Raw genomic sequence first — 15303 nt, 5'->3', positions numbered from 1 at the left:
CTTTTCCAGCCCCCTCCCCCTGCTTCTATGAGGGTGCTCCTTCACCTACCCACCCACTCCCTCCCTCCTCCCCGCCCTGACATTCCCCTACACTGGGGCATCAAGCCTTGATAGGACCAAGGGCCTCTCCTCCCACTGATGCCCAACAAGGCCATCCTCTGCTACATATGTGGCTGGAGCCACATATCCATCCCTGTGTACTGTTGTAATGGTGATTTAGTCCCTAGGAACTCTGTGAGGTCTGGTTGGTTGATATTGTTCTTTTTATGGGGTTGCAAACCCCTTCAGTTCCTTTAGTTCTTTCTCTAACTCCTCCATTGGGGACCTCATTCTCAGTTCAATGGCTAGCTGTGAACATTTGCCTCTATATTTGTCAGACTCTGGCAGAGCCTCTCAGGAGACATCCATATCAAGCTCCTGTCAGCATGCACTTCTTGGCATTCACAATAGTGCCTGGGTTTGGTGACTGTATATGGGATGGATCCCCAGGTGGGGAAGTTTCTACACTGCCTTTCCTTCAGTCTCTGCTCCACACATTTCCTCCATATTTCCTCCTGTGAATATTTTTGTTCCCTCTTCTAAGAATGTCTAAAGCATCCACAGTTTGGTCTTCCTTTGTCTTGGGTATTCCGAGCTTTTGGGCAAATATCTGCTTATCAGTGAGTGCATGCCAAGTACGTTCTTTTGTGACTGGGTTACCTCACTCAGGATATTTTCTAGTTCCATCTATTTGCTTAAGAATTTTATGAAGTCATTGTTTTAAATAACTGAGTAGTATTCCATTGTGTAAATGTACCACATTTTCTGTGTCCATTCCTCTACTGAGGGACATCTGGGTTCTTTCCAGCTTCTGGCTATTATAAATAAGGCTGCTATGGGCATAGTATAGCATGTGTCCTTGTTATACGTTGGAGCATCTTTCAGATATATGCCCAGGAGTCGTATAGCTTGGTCCTTGGGTAGTAGAGAGCTGTTATTTATAAGAACCAGAGGCCTATTATTAATGAATGATTCAGGATCAGTCATTTATTCCAAAATATTTGTTCCACACCAATAAATGTCTACTATGTCAGATCTATGCTAGTCAAAGAAGGTTTTAAATAGACTCATGCCATGATCAAATCTCCCAGTCTGCTGAGGAAGAGCTAATAGTTTCCTCAGTCTTTTCTCATAGTGATGATCTATTTCTAGAAATTTATGGAGCCTACCTTTTCTCTGTTCACATAGTTTCCACCCTAGTGATGTCTACTACATGTTACAGAAGGAATTTCACTTCCAATAAATGGCTGGAGCCATGGTACTTTTCAAAAAGGAAGAAAGAGGGGCTGGAGAGATGGCTCAGTGGTTAAGAGCACCCGACTGCTCTTCCAGAGGTCCTGAGTTCAATTCCCAGCAACCACATGGTGGCTCACAACCATCTGTAAAGAGATCTGATGCCCTCTTCTGGTGTATCTGAAGACAGCTACAATGTACTTATATATAATAAATGAATAAATCTTAAAAAAAAAAAAAAGGAAGAAAGAACCCAGGGTTGTGGGGATCTTGGTTTCCTTCCTGTTTCAGAAGAGACAGCTTGATGGAAACTTTGAGAGTGTTGTTGGTTCTTTTTGTTTTTTAATTCACTTACTCTTTTTATTATCTGTTCTTGATTTTGTACACGCACAACATTAGCTTTTTTTCCTTTTGGTATTAATTAGAAGGGCTGTAGCTTAAAGGCAATATGCTTATCTACAATGTATAAGGCCCTGTGTTCAATTCCTAAAAACAACAACAATAACAATAAACGAACAAACAAACCTAGAAATGGAAGTTTTGGATTAGTGGTAGTGCAACAGCACACAATGTAGAGTATCAAGAGAAATTAAGAAACTAAGAAATCAATGAAAACACTCAACAAAAATCTTGGCAAACATCAAATGGCTATCATGCTATTGACTAGTGCTGGGATGTCAGGTGGGGAGGGTATTAACTAGGTGTGTTAATCTATTCCTTTTATCCATAACTTAATAATTAATAGAAAAATGTTATAGTTGGTCTACCGGAATTCGAACAGCTTTCTGATATTTTTCATTAATTTATAAGTTTAATTATTGTATGTATATACAGAACAAGTTGGCTTAAAAGTCAGTGATTACCCATTTAGAAGGGGAGGGGGAGGGGTTTGGAGGATGTTGGCCCAGAAACCGGGAAGGGGAATAACAATCGAAATGTAAATAAGAAATACTCAAGTTAATAAAGATAAAAAAAATCAAAGTCATTACTTTATAATATAGAATAATGGTAAAAATAGTTTAATGAAATGTGAATAAATACTGTGATTTCAGAAACAGTGAAAAAAAAAAGAAGTCAGTGATTCTTCTGCCTCAGCCTCTTGAGAACTTGGGAGACATCTATGAGCCACCACAATCAGGTCATTTTTGTATTTATTTCTGTTACAATCTTGATCTCGAGTTTTCTTTTTTTCTTTTTTTTTTTTTTTTGTTCTTTTTTTCGGAGCTGGGGATCGAACCCAGGGCCTTGCGCTTCCTAGGCAAGCGCTCTACCACTGAGCTAAATCCCCAACCCCGATCTCGAGTTTTCATTGAACTCATGCTCCTTCTGTCTCGGCCTCCCTTGTGCTGCCTTCTGCCATTATACCAGCTAGGTTCTGACAAACTTTCTTAAGAGTAATCTTACAGGACCTTTTGATTTTAATTTACAGTGGAAGACACCAGCCTTTAAAACACTCTACAAGTAATTTTGTGAAGTTTCTATAAATAACATGGCCACAAAATTAATTAATTAGTACTCAAATAAAACTAAAATCAGAGATTTATTTATCTTTTATCTTTTATATCCTAGGCTGTCCTTGAATTCACAATATAGCCAAGGTTGTCCCTCAATTTCTGATCCTCCTACCTTCATTCTGGGAGTAGACATCTATGCAACCTCATAGGGTTTATGCAATGCTGGTGCTCAAACCTAGGGCAATTAGACAAGTACTCTTCCAACTGGGCTATATCTGTAGTCCTTTGAGAATCTTAAAGTTAGGAAAGCCTTTGAAATAACACAGACCTCCCTATATGTTTATGTTAAAATTATTAAGTACTAATAAAACTGAGCATTGATTAGGGAGGGGAATTGATACATAGTCTTGGCAGAGACAGGAATAAGAACACACAGTGTACATCGGAGAAGGCACTAAGCATAGAAGTTAATGAGGAGAGGGAGGAGTAAAGACTGTATGAGCTGTGGAACCTAGTGAAGAATGCAATGAAACTCTTCCCAAAATTCAAGAACTTTAGGACCAGAGATAGCTAAGTATTATGTCTAGCATAACCTGCAAGTCTATGAGGCCAGCCTTGGAGGATAACAACTGTATTCTTTACAGGTACTATGGTTTTTCTTCTGTGTCTGAAAGCAGACCTTCTATTTCTCAGTGCTTATAAATGTAACAGACTTTACAAGGCAATCAAAGACATTATTTAAACCAGGCTTAGTGGGTTACACCTATAATCCCAGCTATATAATAAGGCTATATAGTAAGTTCCAGGCCAGGCTATGCTGTAGAGTATAATTCTTTCTCAAAAATAAAATAAAGGGTCATCATGAAGGCTCAGTGGTTAAAGGCATTTGCTGTCAACCTGATCATCTGATCCTTGGAATCCACATGATAAAAAGGAAAGTACCAACTTCCACAAATTGTCCCTGAGTTCCACACATGTGCATGCACACATACACAGAGAATAAGTAATAAAAATAAAATAAAAGACTCAGAACATGAGTGAGGGTTTAAGGGTCATAGACTTACAAGTCATGTTGATGGTTAAGTCTGGCTTCTATGATCTCTTTCTCTAAGTGGTTTGCTGTAGTCATTTGTAGTTTGTTTGAGGACCTTCAAGCAAGAGTAAAAAATGGTGTGTGCCTGTCTCTCCCAAATTCTTTATAGCAAAAAGTGTGTAGTTTAATAATTCTGGGTATTGACTGAGAAGTCCAAGCCAGTCCATATACCCTTTCCACCCTTGAAATATTTAAGTTACAACCTTGTCCTTTAGGAATTCCTTGGATGGAAGGCACAGAAGTGTACATTGTACCAGGTGGTAAAGAGAGCATTCACATTTCTCTCCATTACAGAGAAGGGAGCCCAGAGCTACATGCTCACTAGGAAACTGTTCATGCCTCATTGAGCTATTCCCCTAGAGTGTATTTTTTCTTGACTTAATGTTGTTTCTTTTTAGCCATGTGTTTGGGTGCAATGCAGATATTTCTAGGTTTTCAGTGACCTTGTACATTCCATGAGTTTGGACTATCTCAGCTTTTGAGTCTTTTCCTGTAAAGGAAGAGAAAATCTAAACACATTTTCTAAAGGTGTTGAGAGGAGATAACATAAGGAAAAAGGAAAGCATGTTTGGGAGACAATCCAGGGAGAATGAATCAAGTCCAGGAAACCAGAGAAGACAAGACAAAGTACTAATATTTAAGAGTTGAGATAATTAACTACAAATCATGTTGGGGTGGTAAGCCAGCAAACTGAAGTGTGTTCAAGGCCAAGTTCTTGGCTTCATGAAATATGCAAAAAAAAAAAAAAAGAAAGACAGAAAGAAAGAAAGAAAGAAAGAAAGAAAAAGAGAGAAAGAGAAAAAGAAAAAGAAAAGGCTGGATGGGGTACAAATTGTAATTTCAAACTTCTTATAGGTTATTATAGAAAACTGGAAAGTTGTTTCCAATTGTGTTTTATGTGTTCCCTTGTTAGCAGTGGTCAGTGTTTGCAATAAATACCACTTATATCCTACTTATGGAATGGAGCTACGTCATGTGACTCATAAGGAGAGGAGGTAAAGAAAATGTGTAGAGAGAAGCTCTTAGCCTGAATAAGGGCTAGAAAGTGGGGGCAGTTAAATTCTTTTCTCTTCTCTTTAGAACTGATGGCAGAAAGTCTTTTGGCTAGCTGATCTTATTAACACACAACTTTGCCTCACTTTCAGATATTTAGGGTATTCTCTAGAGAGTAGTAGTAGAAATCTTTCAATAGCACTTCAATTTCTGCTTTAATTAATACCAAGTGGTTTCATTAAAACACAGTTTCACACTGATGTAGTGTGAAATGATGTAGTATGTAGTATACTACATAAATGATGTAGTATGGAGCTGAGCTTTGAAGTCAAGAGTGATCAGGTGCAGATCCCTCCTCCCACTTGCTGTGCTACCCTAGGCCTGTTATTGGTAGCCATGGCATGGGCTACTGGAAGCATGATATTGAAAGCCAGGTTGTTTCAAATGTGTCTTCTTTAATAAGAATTGATATAATGAATAAATGAGACAAACTATAGAAAACACTTCTTAACAGTGTTGATACACAGTAGGGATTTTACAAATGCCCACAGTTCTTCTTCCTCACCTCCCTCTCTTCAAGGGGGCAGGGAAAGCATGTGACTTAAATGGTCTGAACTGTTAACGTTGGCACTCATAAAATGACAGTTTAGCTTTAAAGCAAATTAAAAAATATTATCCTGTTTTGAGGCAGGATCTCACTTGTTTCATACTGTCCTGAAACTTATATAACTGAGGATTACTGTGAGTTCCCCATTATCCTCCTACATGCTGAGTTATGGGTATGTCACATCACACTTGGCTTATGTGGTACTGGGAATTAAGGCTTGGGCTTTTGATGCTAGGTAAACACTCTACCAATGAAACTACCTCCCTAATCCCTAAAAAGTGGTTTATTCAGAGCCAAATATAAGTGAGTATGGGCCTAGAAATGTAGATCAGGGGTGTGGTTTGCATGAGATGTTTTCCTTAGTCTCAGACATTTGACTATTTCATTCCCAGTTGGTGGTGCCATTTGGGCAGGTTCAGGAGTTATGGCCTTGCTGAAGGAGTATGTCCTTAGGGGCAGGCTTTGAGTGTTTTTTAGCATTACCCCACTTCCAGGGGTTGGGGATTTAGCTCAGTGGTAGAGCGCTTGCCTAGAAAGCTCAAGGCCCTGGGTTCGGTCCCCAGCTCCGAAAAAAAAAGAAAAAAAAAAGGTGTATACCCCACTTCCAGCTCACTCTGTTTCCTGTCGGTGCCTAAAACTGTGAGCACTCAGCTTCTTCCTTTGATTGCCTGCCACCATGACTCCTCCACCAAGATAAATCCTTCCTCTTCTTACTTTTGATCCATGGCATTTTATCACAGCAACAGAAAAGTAACAAACACAAGTGCTAAGCTTGCTATCACATTCATCCCAGCTGGAATCTGTGATACCTGCAGCTGTGAGTCCTCCCACATGGCATTAAAACACCCCTCCCCCATCCCCACTGCTGCACTATATTGCCAATATCTCTTTACTTGCATTTCCTCTTTGTTCTGTGGTGTGTATTTGGTGCTTAATGTACAGAGGGAGGCAAGTCTCCTGCTGTAGTTAGATACCATCCTTCCATTACTGCGGATTGCCTTTCTCATGGAAAAATGGGAATGGGATTGAAGAAATAAGTTTCATAGATATGAGAAACAGAGCTGTAAGAACAAGGTTCTGGGAATATAGAAACAAGGTTTTGGTGGTCAGAGTGACCAGGCTTAGTTGAGACCAGCCAAAACAAACAAAGCTGTTCTCAGAAAAAGACCCCTACCCCTCCCTATGGTAAATTCCGAGAAAAACCACCAGATGTGTCAGCCTGACCTTATCCAACCACCCAGCTCCTCCCCTTTCCCACGGACTTTCTGAGGCCAGGTGCAGAGGGGGATGAGGAAATTGGCTAATTAAGCCAAAAACAGCCCCTCGAACAAACCAACCAATGCCTGAAGAGATTCTTTGTCCTATGTTCCACCAATCAGAGTAAGTCAGCTAGCCCTGTTGCTGAGGTCTGCCCTCTTTAAAGTATAAAAGATGTGTGCTTTTTGAGTTCAGGGTTGCCTCCTCTCCCTGGGTGGATGAGCAACCCTATGCGTATGGATCAATAAACCTCTTGGCATTGCATCGATCCATAATCATATTGTGTTCTGTGGGTTGCACTCCTGAGCTAAGACCACTTTGGGGTCTTACAACATTTTCTCCAAAGAAACAATAACAGTTTTGAAAACTGCTTTTATACTTGAGAAAAGCTGTCACAAACGAGTTTTGTGAACCCATGTAGCATTTTACTATTGAGTGTGTGGTATACAACTAGTCCCAGAGCTTGGGAGGCTGAGACAGAAGAATCATTCATTTAAGCTGGCCTTAGTCAAGAAAACCCTGTAAGACAGAGAGACAGAGAGAGAGAGAGAGAGAGAGAGAGAGAGAGAGAGAGAGAGAGAGAGAGAGAATTCTGTTGGAGTATGTTCTGAGCAGAGAACCCTACTCATTTTTCACCTTATTTCATTTGCTTGCTTTTCCTTTTATGATACTGAAAGATGCATATTCTTCATTACAACCACAAATGTGTATGGGACACCGTGCTGTTTTTAGGGGTAAGAGAAATGAAGTGCTGATACCATGTCTTGGTTAATTAGAAAACACTTCTAGCCCCTTTCCCTTTATTATATGCCCCCTTCTCTATTTTCTGTTTGAACTGACATAGAAATAGGGTGTTTCTGCCAATTGAGTATGTTAGAATGAGAAATTTAACTATTTTTCCTCACCAGAATAGTATCAGTGTTGATCTGCAGAGAAATCAGTGCTGAGATGTGTCCTGTGGGCTTTATCACAAGAAAAGCATGGCAAGTGTTCTGGGGACAGAGTACAATCCAGTATAAGGGGGTGGATTGCCTGACAGCTTCAATAAATGTGCTTACTTGAAACTATCTCAAAATGAGATAGTTGTCTTTTCACATGAAGCAAGTGCAGGTCTGGGACCCTGACAATACAGTGAGTTCTAAGGCTGTTCCAATTTCCACATTTAGCTGAAGACATGGGTGGAGGTACATAGATGTCATCAACACACACACACACACACACACACACACACACACACTGCTGTATAAATCATTCAGGCTGAGGGTGTAGATTAGCTGCTAGACTACTTGCTTAGCATGCATCAAGTGTTGGTGTTAATCCCTATTACCTCAAAAACACGGTGGTGGCACATTCCTATAATCCCAGAACTTGGGAAATGGAGGCAGAGAGATTGGAAGTTCAAGTCATTCCCAGCTACACAGATAATTTCTAGAAAACCCTGTCCAAAAAAAAAAAAAACCCAAAAAACAAAAAACAAAAACAAAACTTTGAGGCCACTAAGATGTCATGTCACCGGCTCAAGTAAAGGAGCATGTCACCAAGCCCAGTGACCCTAGTTTGACATGATAGGAAAGAACCAACTTTCTCAAGTTGTCCTTTGACACGTGTGCCAAGGTATGCATGTGCCCACACCACAAATAAATAAATGTAAATGAAAAATAAAGTAATACTTGGAAACCAAGTTTGGTGACTCACAATGTAATTCTGGATCTTGGGAAACTAAAGGGCTAAGCAGGAAAATTTCAGGTCTGAAGTCTAGCTGGAGGGCAAAGTGATACTACTAATTGAGACCTTCTTCTGAGGTGATTTTAGATTGTGTTGACAAATTAAAATGACCTAAATTCAGTGCCTAGCACCCATATCAGGTGGCTTACAGTCATCTGTAATCTACTCTCAGGAGATCTAATACCCTTGTCATCTCTACTTGCATTTACACATACATACTTAAAAATAAAAATAAATCTTGAAAAAAATCAAACATTTTAGTATATTTAGTATTCAAAAGTTGCTAATTTAACACACAGTAGAGAGTGACAGCAAGAAAATATTTTGATTTCCATAGTTAAGACATTATGGAATTTTTGTTTGATTTTATTTTGTTCTTTCACTTTTTAAGACATTATGGATTTTTTTTTCTTTTTTTCCGGAGCTGAGGACCGAACCCAGGGCCTTGCGCTTCCTAGGCAAGTGCTCTACCACTGAGCCAAATCCTCAACCCCAGGATTTTTTTTTAAGAACAGAAATTTTCACATGTACAGTAAAAACTGCATTTCACAGAATACTGAGATCTTGATTCTGAGGTAAGGTGTCTGTGCAGGCAGTATTTGCCGACACTGTGATAGCATACCTGCTGAGTAATGCTTTACTACTGTGCAACCCCAAGGCTGATGGGAATTCACACCATTCAACCAGTGCTGCTGCCAGAATCATCTTGGCTTTGTTTCACATCTGATTTTGAGTTAATTTTTGCTGGTTGTAAGACACCTTTTACCATTGCCAAAGTTTTTCCATGTTCACACTCAGCTACTGTACCCCTGTATGGTGTCCTGGCCTACCCTTTGATTAGCTGTGTCCTATGGAACCAATGCCTTAAGCTGAAACCCATATAAGAAAAGGCACAGTGCAGAACTAAGTGCTGCCATAACAGAGTAGTCTTAACATACTGATCCAGACTCTCTCCTGGACTTAAGATGTGACTGGAAGTCAGCTTCCCCACCCTCCTCAGCAGTTGGGATCTTATCACCATCTGAGGTCAAGGAGTCACTGGGGCCTGGAAGGGAGGGGATCAGATTTTTATCTTCATATTTAACCAATTCATTCAGGAGTGTTGGAGCCTGGGGAAATATTCACATTAGCCAGACTTGAAAATCAATTTAGGAAGTGGTAATACTCCCCATACGATCACCGATGTTTCCTCTGCAAGAGTATAACTCATGGCCAACTGGCTTCCCCTCCCAAGGGATGTCATAAGCTGATTCTTTGCCTCAGGAACCACTTGTCACACAAATCAGAGTTCCTTTTCTAGGCTTCCTAGAGACTACTTTTTTTTTCTGTTGTCATGACAGCACCCCCCTTTCTCTGTACCATTCAGTTTTCACTGCAGGTGAAAATCTAGGGAGAAAATACTAACAGAGAAGATGCCCAGTGCTTTGGAAGGTCACAAAGCATGACAATCTGCTCAGAAGTGTTCTAACCCCACAGCAGGACCCTTGCATTCTGGAAGAACTTCAAACAGTTAGACTTGTGAGGTGAATTTCAATACTTTGATCTCAGAAATTACTGATGTTGTAGAGGTCTTTATTGGAAAAAGAAAAATTTGCTTAGAGGTGGCATTTTCAGTATTTGGGTATTACATCTTCTTTTGACCTTCCCCTCCGAATGGGCCCCATCCCAGAACTCTTCATAGGTCGTTTGCATTTCCTTCATAGTGAGGAAGGCCAGTGATCTTGGTGTGTGTGTGTGTGTGTGTGTGTGTGTGTGCATGTCTGTGTATACACTCAGGGGTGCTGCATCTCTCCTTACTGATCTTCAGAGATTTGAGCCTGAAGCTCACTGTCGAGATTTCCTGTGTAAACAAAAACAGTTCATCCAGATCCAAGTGAAAACCACAAACATTTCCCACAGCCTATACCACTCATTCTTTCTAAAAGTATAGTTGAAATATTCCCATCAGACACTGAGTCCCTTAATCTATGCTTATTAAAATTCTTTTTTTTTCAATGTTCAGTTTCCTTTAATGACCCCCATCTCCCTTGAAGGTGCAGGCAGCTAGGCGACTGGCAAGACATGTTCACTTGAAGATCTTGCCTTGATTGACGGCTTTGCCCAGATGCTGGAAGGCCCCCTCCCAGGAAAAGTACTCTTGAACGAGGGTCTAGGTCTCCTCGCTACCAGGATCCAGTTTCCGACATGTATATGACTCATAGTCCACCTGCCAATCTGGACTCAGCAGAAAGGCAAGATCTTGGCCTCGGAAGACCCAAACCCCAGAAATGGAGCTGCTGTTGTTGGTTCTAAACAGGATAACACTAGCAAAGGCATTCTTTCTCAGTTTGTCCAATCGCTGGAACATTCCACTGATGAGGTTACAACTCATGAAGGTCTGGGTGAGCTCTTCAGGGAAGCGGTACTCAGCATACCACAGGGACTAGCCATCCTTATCGAAGTGCTCCCAAAAATATAGCAGCGCCACAGAGAGGGTGTCCTCATTCGCTTAAACTCATCCAACACAAAGGTACTCTTGGGCAGGTGAGCGTAAGGGTCCTTGGCCTTAGGCTCAGCAGCCAATGCCTGCTCACACTTACCCATCTCTTCCTCAGGAGCTGGGGCAGCTGCCTTGTTTTCCTCCTTCTGCTCAGTCTGGAGCTTCTGTTTCTCTTCTCGGGAGCCCTTTTCTTTCCTTGGAGTATCCTTTTTTGGCTGGCTCTCTGCAAACTTCTTAGTATCAAACTGAGCCATCTTTTCACAGAGCTTCACCTCCCCCAAGATGGCCCTGGGGCTGGTTAATGCAGGTAAGGAACCATCCAATGCAGGTATTGGGGAAGGCCTGGCGAAAAGAAGGCTCTAAGACCTGTTTATAGAGCCACAACAGGGTACAGGCAACTGTGATGTCAGCCAGAAAAGTTACCAATCATTTGCTTCACCTCCTCTTTGGCATTTTCAGTGGCCTTCTTGTTGTGGTGCATAATGCCTAAGGTGGGGAACACCCAGGTGCTAGCTGAAGGGAAGATGTCACTGTCAGCAAAGCTCACCCACTGCAACACCTGAGCTGCTGCCTATGGCGTATTTCTCAGCAACTCCTCATTGCTTACGTAATAGGCGATGTCATTGCTCTCAAACACACAGAATCCACCATCGCCCTCAAAGGCTGAACCCTTGCCAGCAGGAAATTTTCTGAGAAATTTGGGGGTGTGGTTGGTTTGGCCTAAATGGAAGTGGGGTGGTGCGGAGAGCACGGGGACCTGAGCCCCGCTGACATGAGCAGTGATGAGGGCCTTGAAGACCCTCCAGTTTTCAGGGTATGTGTACAGGGTCCCAGCCGCCATGGTGATTCCGCCGCTTATTAAAATTCTTATCACATAAGCTTTTGAACCAAGTTTAGCCTCATTAAAAAAAAAAAAGGAAGAAAGAAGGAAAGAAAAAACACTTTTTTCTCAATGGGTTGCTGTCATGTAGAACTAGAGTTTTAAAAAGGTTACTCATTGTCAGAGTCCGGATGTGCAGGGCCGGACGTACCTGAGGGAGAGCCAGAGATAGGACTTGCCGGACCAGCTATCAGCCCCAAGGACACTGACCATCCGTAGCCACCCCCTCCCCTTCCTTCACTCCCCAGAAGTGAGTCATCCCCTTGAGTGAGATGAGCCACCCTACCCGAGCTGCTGAGCTGCTAGATAGCACGTACTCCTTGCTGATGTAATTTCGTGCCGAAAGTAACTGTGTACCATTTGAATTGATCAATCATTTGTAACCTCGAGAATGCCCCTAACCTCCCCTATATAAACCCCCGAGTTTGGAAGCTCGGGGTCGATTCCTCTGTCTCCTGTGTGAGATACGTATCGACCCGGGATCCTGCTAATAGGGATCTCGTTAATAAAAGCTACCTCTTGCTGTTACATCAAGACCGGCTACTCATGATTCCTGGGGGCACCCCACCCCACGATTGGAGCGAGAGACGAGGCTCCCCGTTTAGGGGTACGCTCTTTCAGTCAGAAAGCAGGTGTTGTGAAAGCCACCGCTAATTCAAAGCAAAAATAGGAAAGGAAGAAGACTCACATCAACATTGTTGTAATTGGACACGTAGATTCTGGCAAGTCTGCCACAACCGGCCACCTGATCTACAAATGTGGTGGAATCAACAAACCAACCATCTAAAGGTTTGAAAAGGAGGCTGCCGAGATGGGAAAGGACTCCTTCAAGTATGCCTGGGTCTTGGACAAACTGAAAGCTGAGTGTGAGTGTGGTATCACTATTGACATCTCCCTGTGGAGATTTGAGACCAGCAAATACTATGTGACTATCATTGATGCCCCAGGACACAGAGACTTCATCAAGAACATGATTACAGGCACATCTCAGGCTGACTGTGCTGTCCTGATCGTTGCTGTTGTGTTGGTGAATTTGAAGCTGGTATCTCCAGACGTGTGAGCATGTTCTGACTTACACCCTGGGTATGAAACAGCTAATTGTTGGTGTCAACAAAATGGATTCCACCAAGTCACCATATAGTCAGTCAGAAGAGATAGGAGGAAATTGTTAAGGAAGTCAACATCTACATTAAGAAAATTGGCTACAACCCTGACCACAGTAACATCTGTGCCAATTTCTGGATGGAATGGTGACAACATGCTGGAGCCAAGTGCTCATGTGCCTTGGTGCAAGGAATGGACAGTCACCTGCAAAGATGGCAGTGCCAGTGGCACCACACTGTTGGAAGCTTTGGACTGCATTCTGCCGCCAACTCGTCCATCTGACAAGCCTCTGCGACTGCCCCTCCAGGATGTCTATAAAATTGGGGGCATTGGCACTGTTCCCGTGGGCCGAGTAGAAACTGGTGTTCTCAAACCTGGCATGGTGGTTACCTTTGCTCCAGCCAATGTAACAAGTGAAGTCAAGTCTGTTGGACTGCACCATGAAGCTCTGAGTGAAGCTCTTCCTGGGGACAGTGTGGCCTTCAATGTAAAGAACTTGTCTATCAAAGATGTTAGACGTGACAATGTTGATGGTGACAGCAAAAATGACCCACCAATGGAAGCAGCTGGCTTCACTACTCAGGTGATTATTCTGAACCATCCAGGCCAAATTAGTGCTGGCTATGCTCCTGTTCTGAATTGTCACACGGCCCACATAGTATGCAAGTTTGTCGAGCTTAAAGAAAAGATCCATCATCATTCTAGTAAGAAGCTGGAAGATGGCCCCAAATTCTTGAAGTCTGGTGATGCTGCCATTGTTGATATGATCCCTGACAAGGCCATGTATGTTGAGAGCTTCTCTGACTATTCTCCACTTGGTCATTTTGCTGTTTGTGATATGAGGCAGACAGTTGCTGTGTGTGTCATCAAAACTCCAAGAAGCCGCAGGAGCTGGCAAAGTCACCAAGTCAGCCAGAAAGCTCAGAAGGCTAAGTGAATATTATCCCTAACACCTGTCACCCCAGTATTAATCAGGGTTGGAATAAAGGTCTCAGAACTGTTTGTCTCAATTGGCCATTTAAGTTTAATAGTAAAAGACTGGTTAATGATAACAATATATCGTAAAACATTTAGAAGGAAAGAATGTTTTGTGGACCTTTGTGTGTGTGTGTGTGTGTGTGTGTGTGTGTGTGTGTGTGTGTGTGTGTGTGTGTGAGAGAGAGAGAGAGAGAGAGAGAGAGAGAGAGAGAGAGTTTTAAGTTATTAGTTTTCAAAATCAGTCCTTTTTAATGGAAACAACTTGACCAAAAATCTGTCACAGAATTTTGAGACCCATTAAAACAAGTTTAATGAAAAAAAGAAAAAAAAAACCTGTTGGTGCCACACAAACACAACCATCTCTTTCATCTACATGTTTTGAAAGGAAAATCTACAGACGTTATGAATTCCACGGTCAGAAGGAGCCTCCTTTGATAGTGGAATGTTTTTAATTATTTAAATACTTTCACAGCAAGAGTTCACAGTGGGATGGTTTCTTAAAGTATTACTGGAATCTCCCTGCAGGTAACCATGTAACTGTGTGAAAGCCATTGATTAAACAACCTGGCATGAGGTAAAATGTGAGTTCCCCACTTAAGAGTGCTGCACTGAATATTCGAAACCTCATTCACTTTCACTTGTGAGAAATTGAAGTGTTCTTCAACTGAACTAGGAACCCTAGTTGGAGGTAAAAGGCACGCGCAAACCTCTGTTGGATTTTTATCTTTTAAAAAGATATTCAGAGAATATTTTCTAGTCAACAAACAATTAATTATCCTCAAAAATTCCATGAAAATAGAAGTCATGATTTCTCCTAGCCCTTGGGAAAATGTTTTCAAATATAGATAGGCAATGGCTATCTTAGGATTCCTTTTTGACTGCACTCATTAGTAAGTAACAATCCCGCACCCCATACACACACATGAACAAGAAAACAAAGGCTTAAAAATAGGGTCAAAGGTGAGCTGGCCAAGCTCACCAGGCATTCCTTTCCATTTAGATACTGGATAAGAGCACACAGAACTCAGAACTCTGTTTCTCCTTTCTGCCTGTGTTTTTTGTTTTTTGTTTTTTGTTTTTTGTTTTTTGTTTTTGTTTTCTTTCTTCCTTCTTGCCCAACACATTTAGCATTTTTTATCATCTATTTATATTATATGATTTATATTAAATACTTTGGATAGTATTTAATCTATCACTTTGTGGAAAAGGACAAATAATTAAGTCATTCACTTATTCATTCACTGAGTCATTACTGATGAAGTACCTATTGCATGCACCCGGCATTATAAGTACAATAAACTCTTACCTACCTAGGACCCTAAGTACATGCAGGTGATGTGGGCTTAAAAATACAAAGAGGGTGATATTCTTGTCTTCAGTTTCTCTACTTGCCTATGGCCTGAAATACATAATGATAGTAAAAATGTGTATAATTAATCTCTATAATCTTTGTAATGTAAT

At 41.5% G+C, this 15303-nt stretch overlaps 2 pseudogenes; one reads left to right on the top strand and one right to left on the bottom strand.

Moving 5' to 3' along the window:
• Window positions 1–10433: 10433 nt before the first annotated feature.
• Eef1g-ps5 (eukaryotic translation elongation factor 1 gamma, pseudogene 5) lies at window positions 10434–11733 on the bottom strand (annotated as a pseudogene).
• A 299-nt stretch (window positions 11734–12032) lies between these two features.
• Window positions 12033–13814, top strand: Eef1a1-ps2 (eukaryotic translation elongation factor 1 alpha 1, pseudogene 2; annotated as a pseudogene).
• The last annotated feature ends 1489 nt before the right edge of the window (window positions 13815–15303 follow it).

The sequence above is a fragment of the Rattus norvegicus genome, chromosome 18, assembly GCF_021556685.1.
Source record: "Rattus norvegicus strain SHRSP/BbbUtx chromosome 18, alternate assembly SHRSP_T2T, whole genome shotgun sequence".
Classification (NCBI taxonomy): domain Eukaryota; kingdom Metazoa; phylum Chordata; class Mammalia; order Rodentia; family Muridae; genus Rattus; species Rattus norvegicus.
The sequence above is the reverse complement of the archived record's forward strand: the minus strand, read 5'-3'. Positions and strand labels throughout refer to the sequence as shown.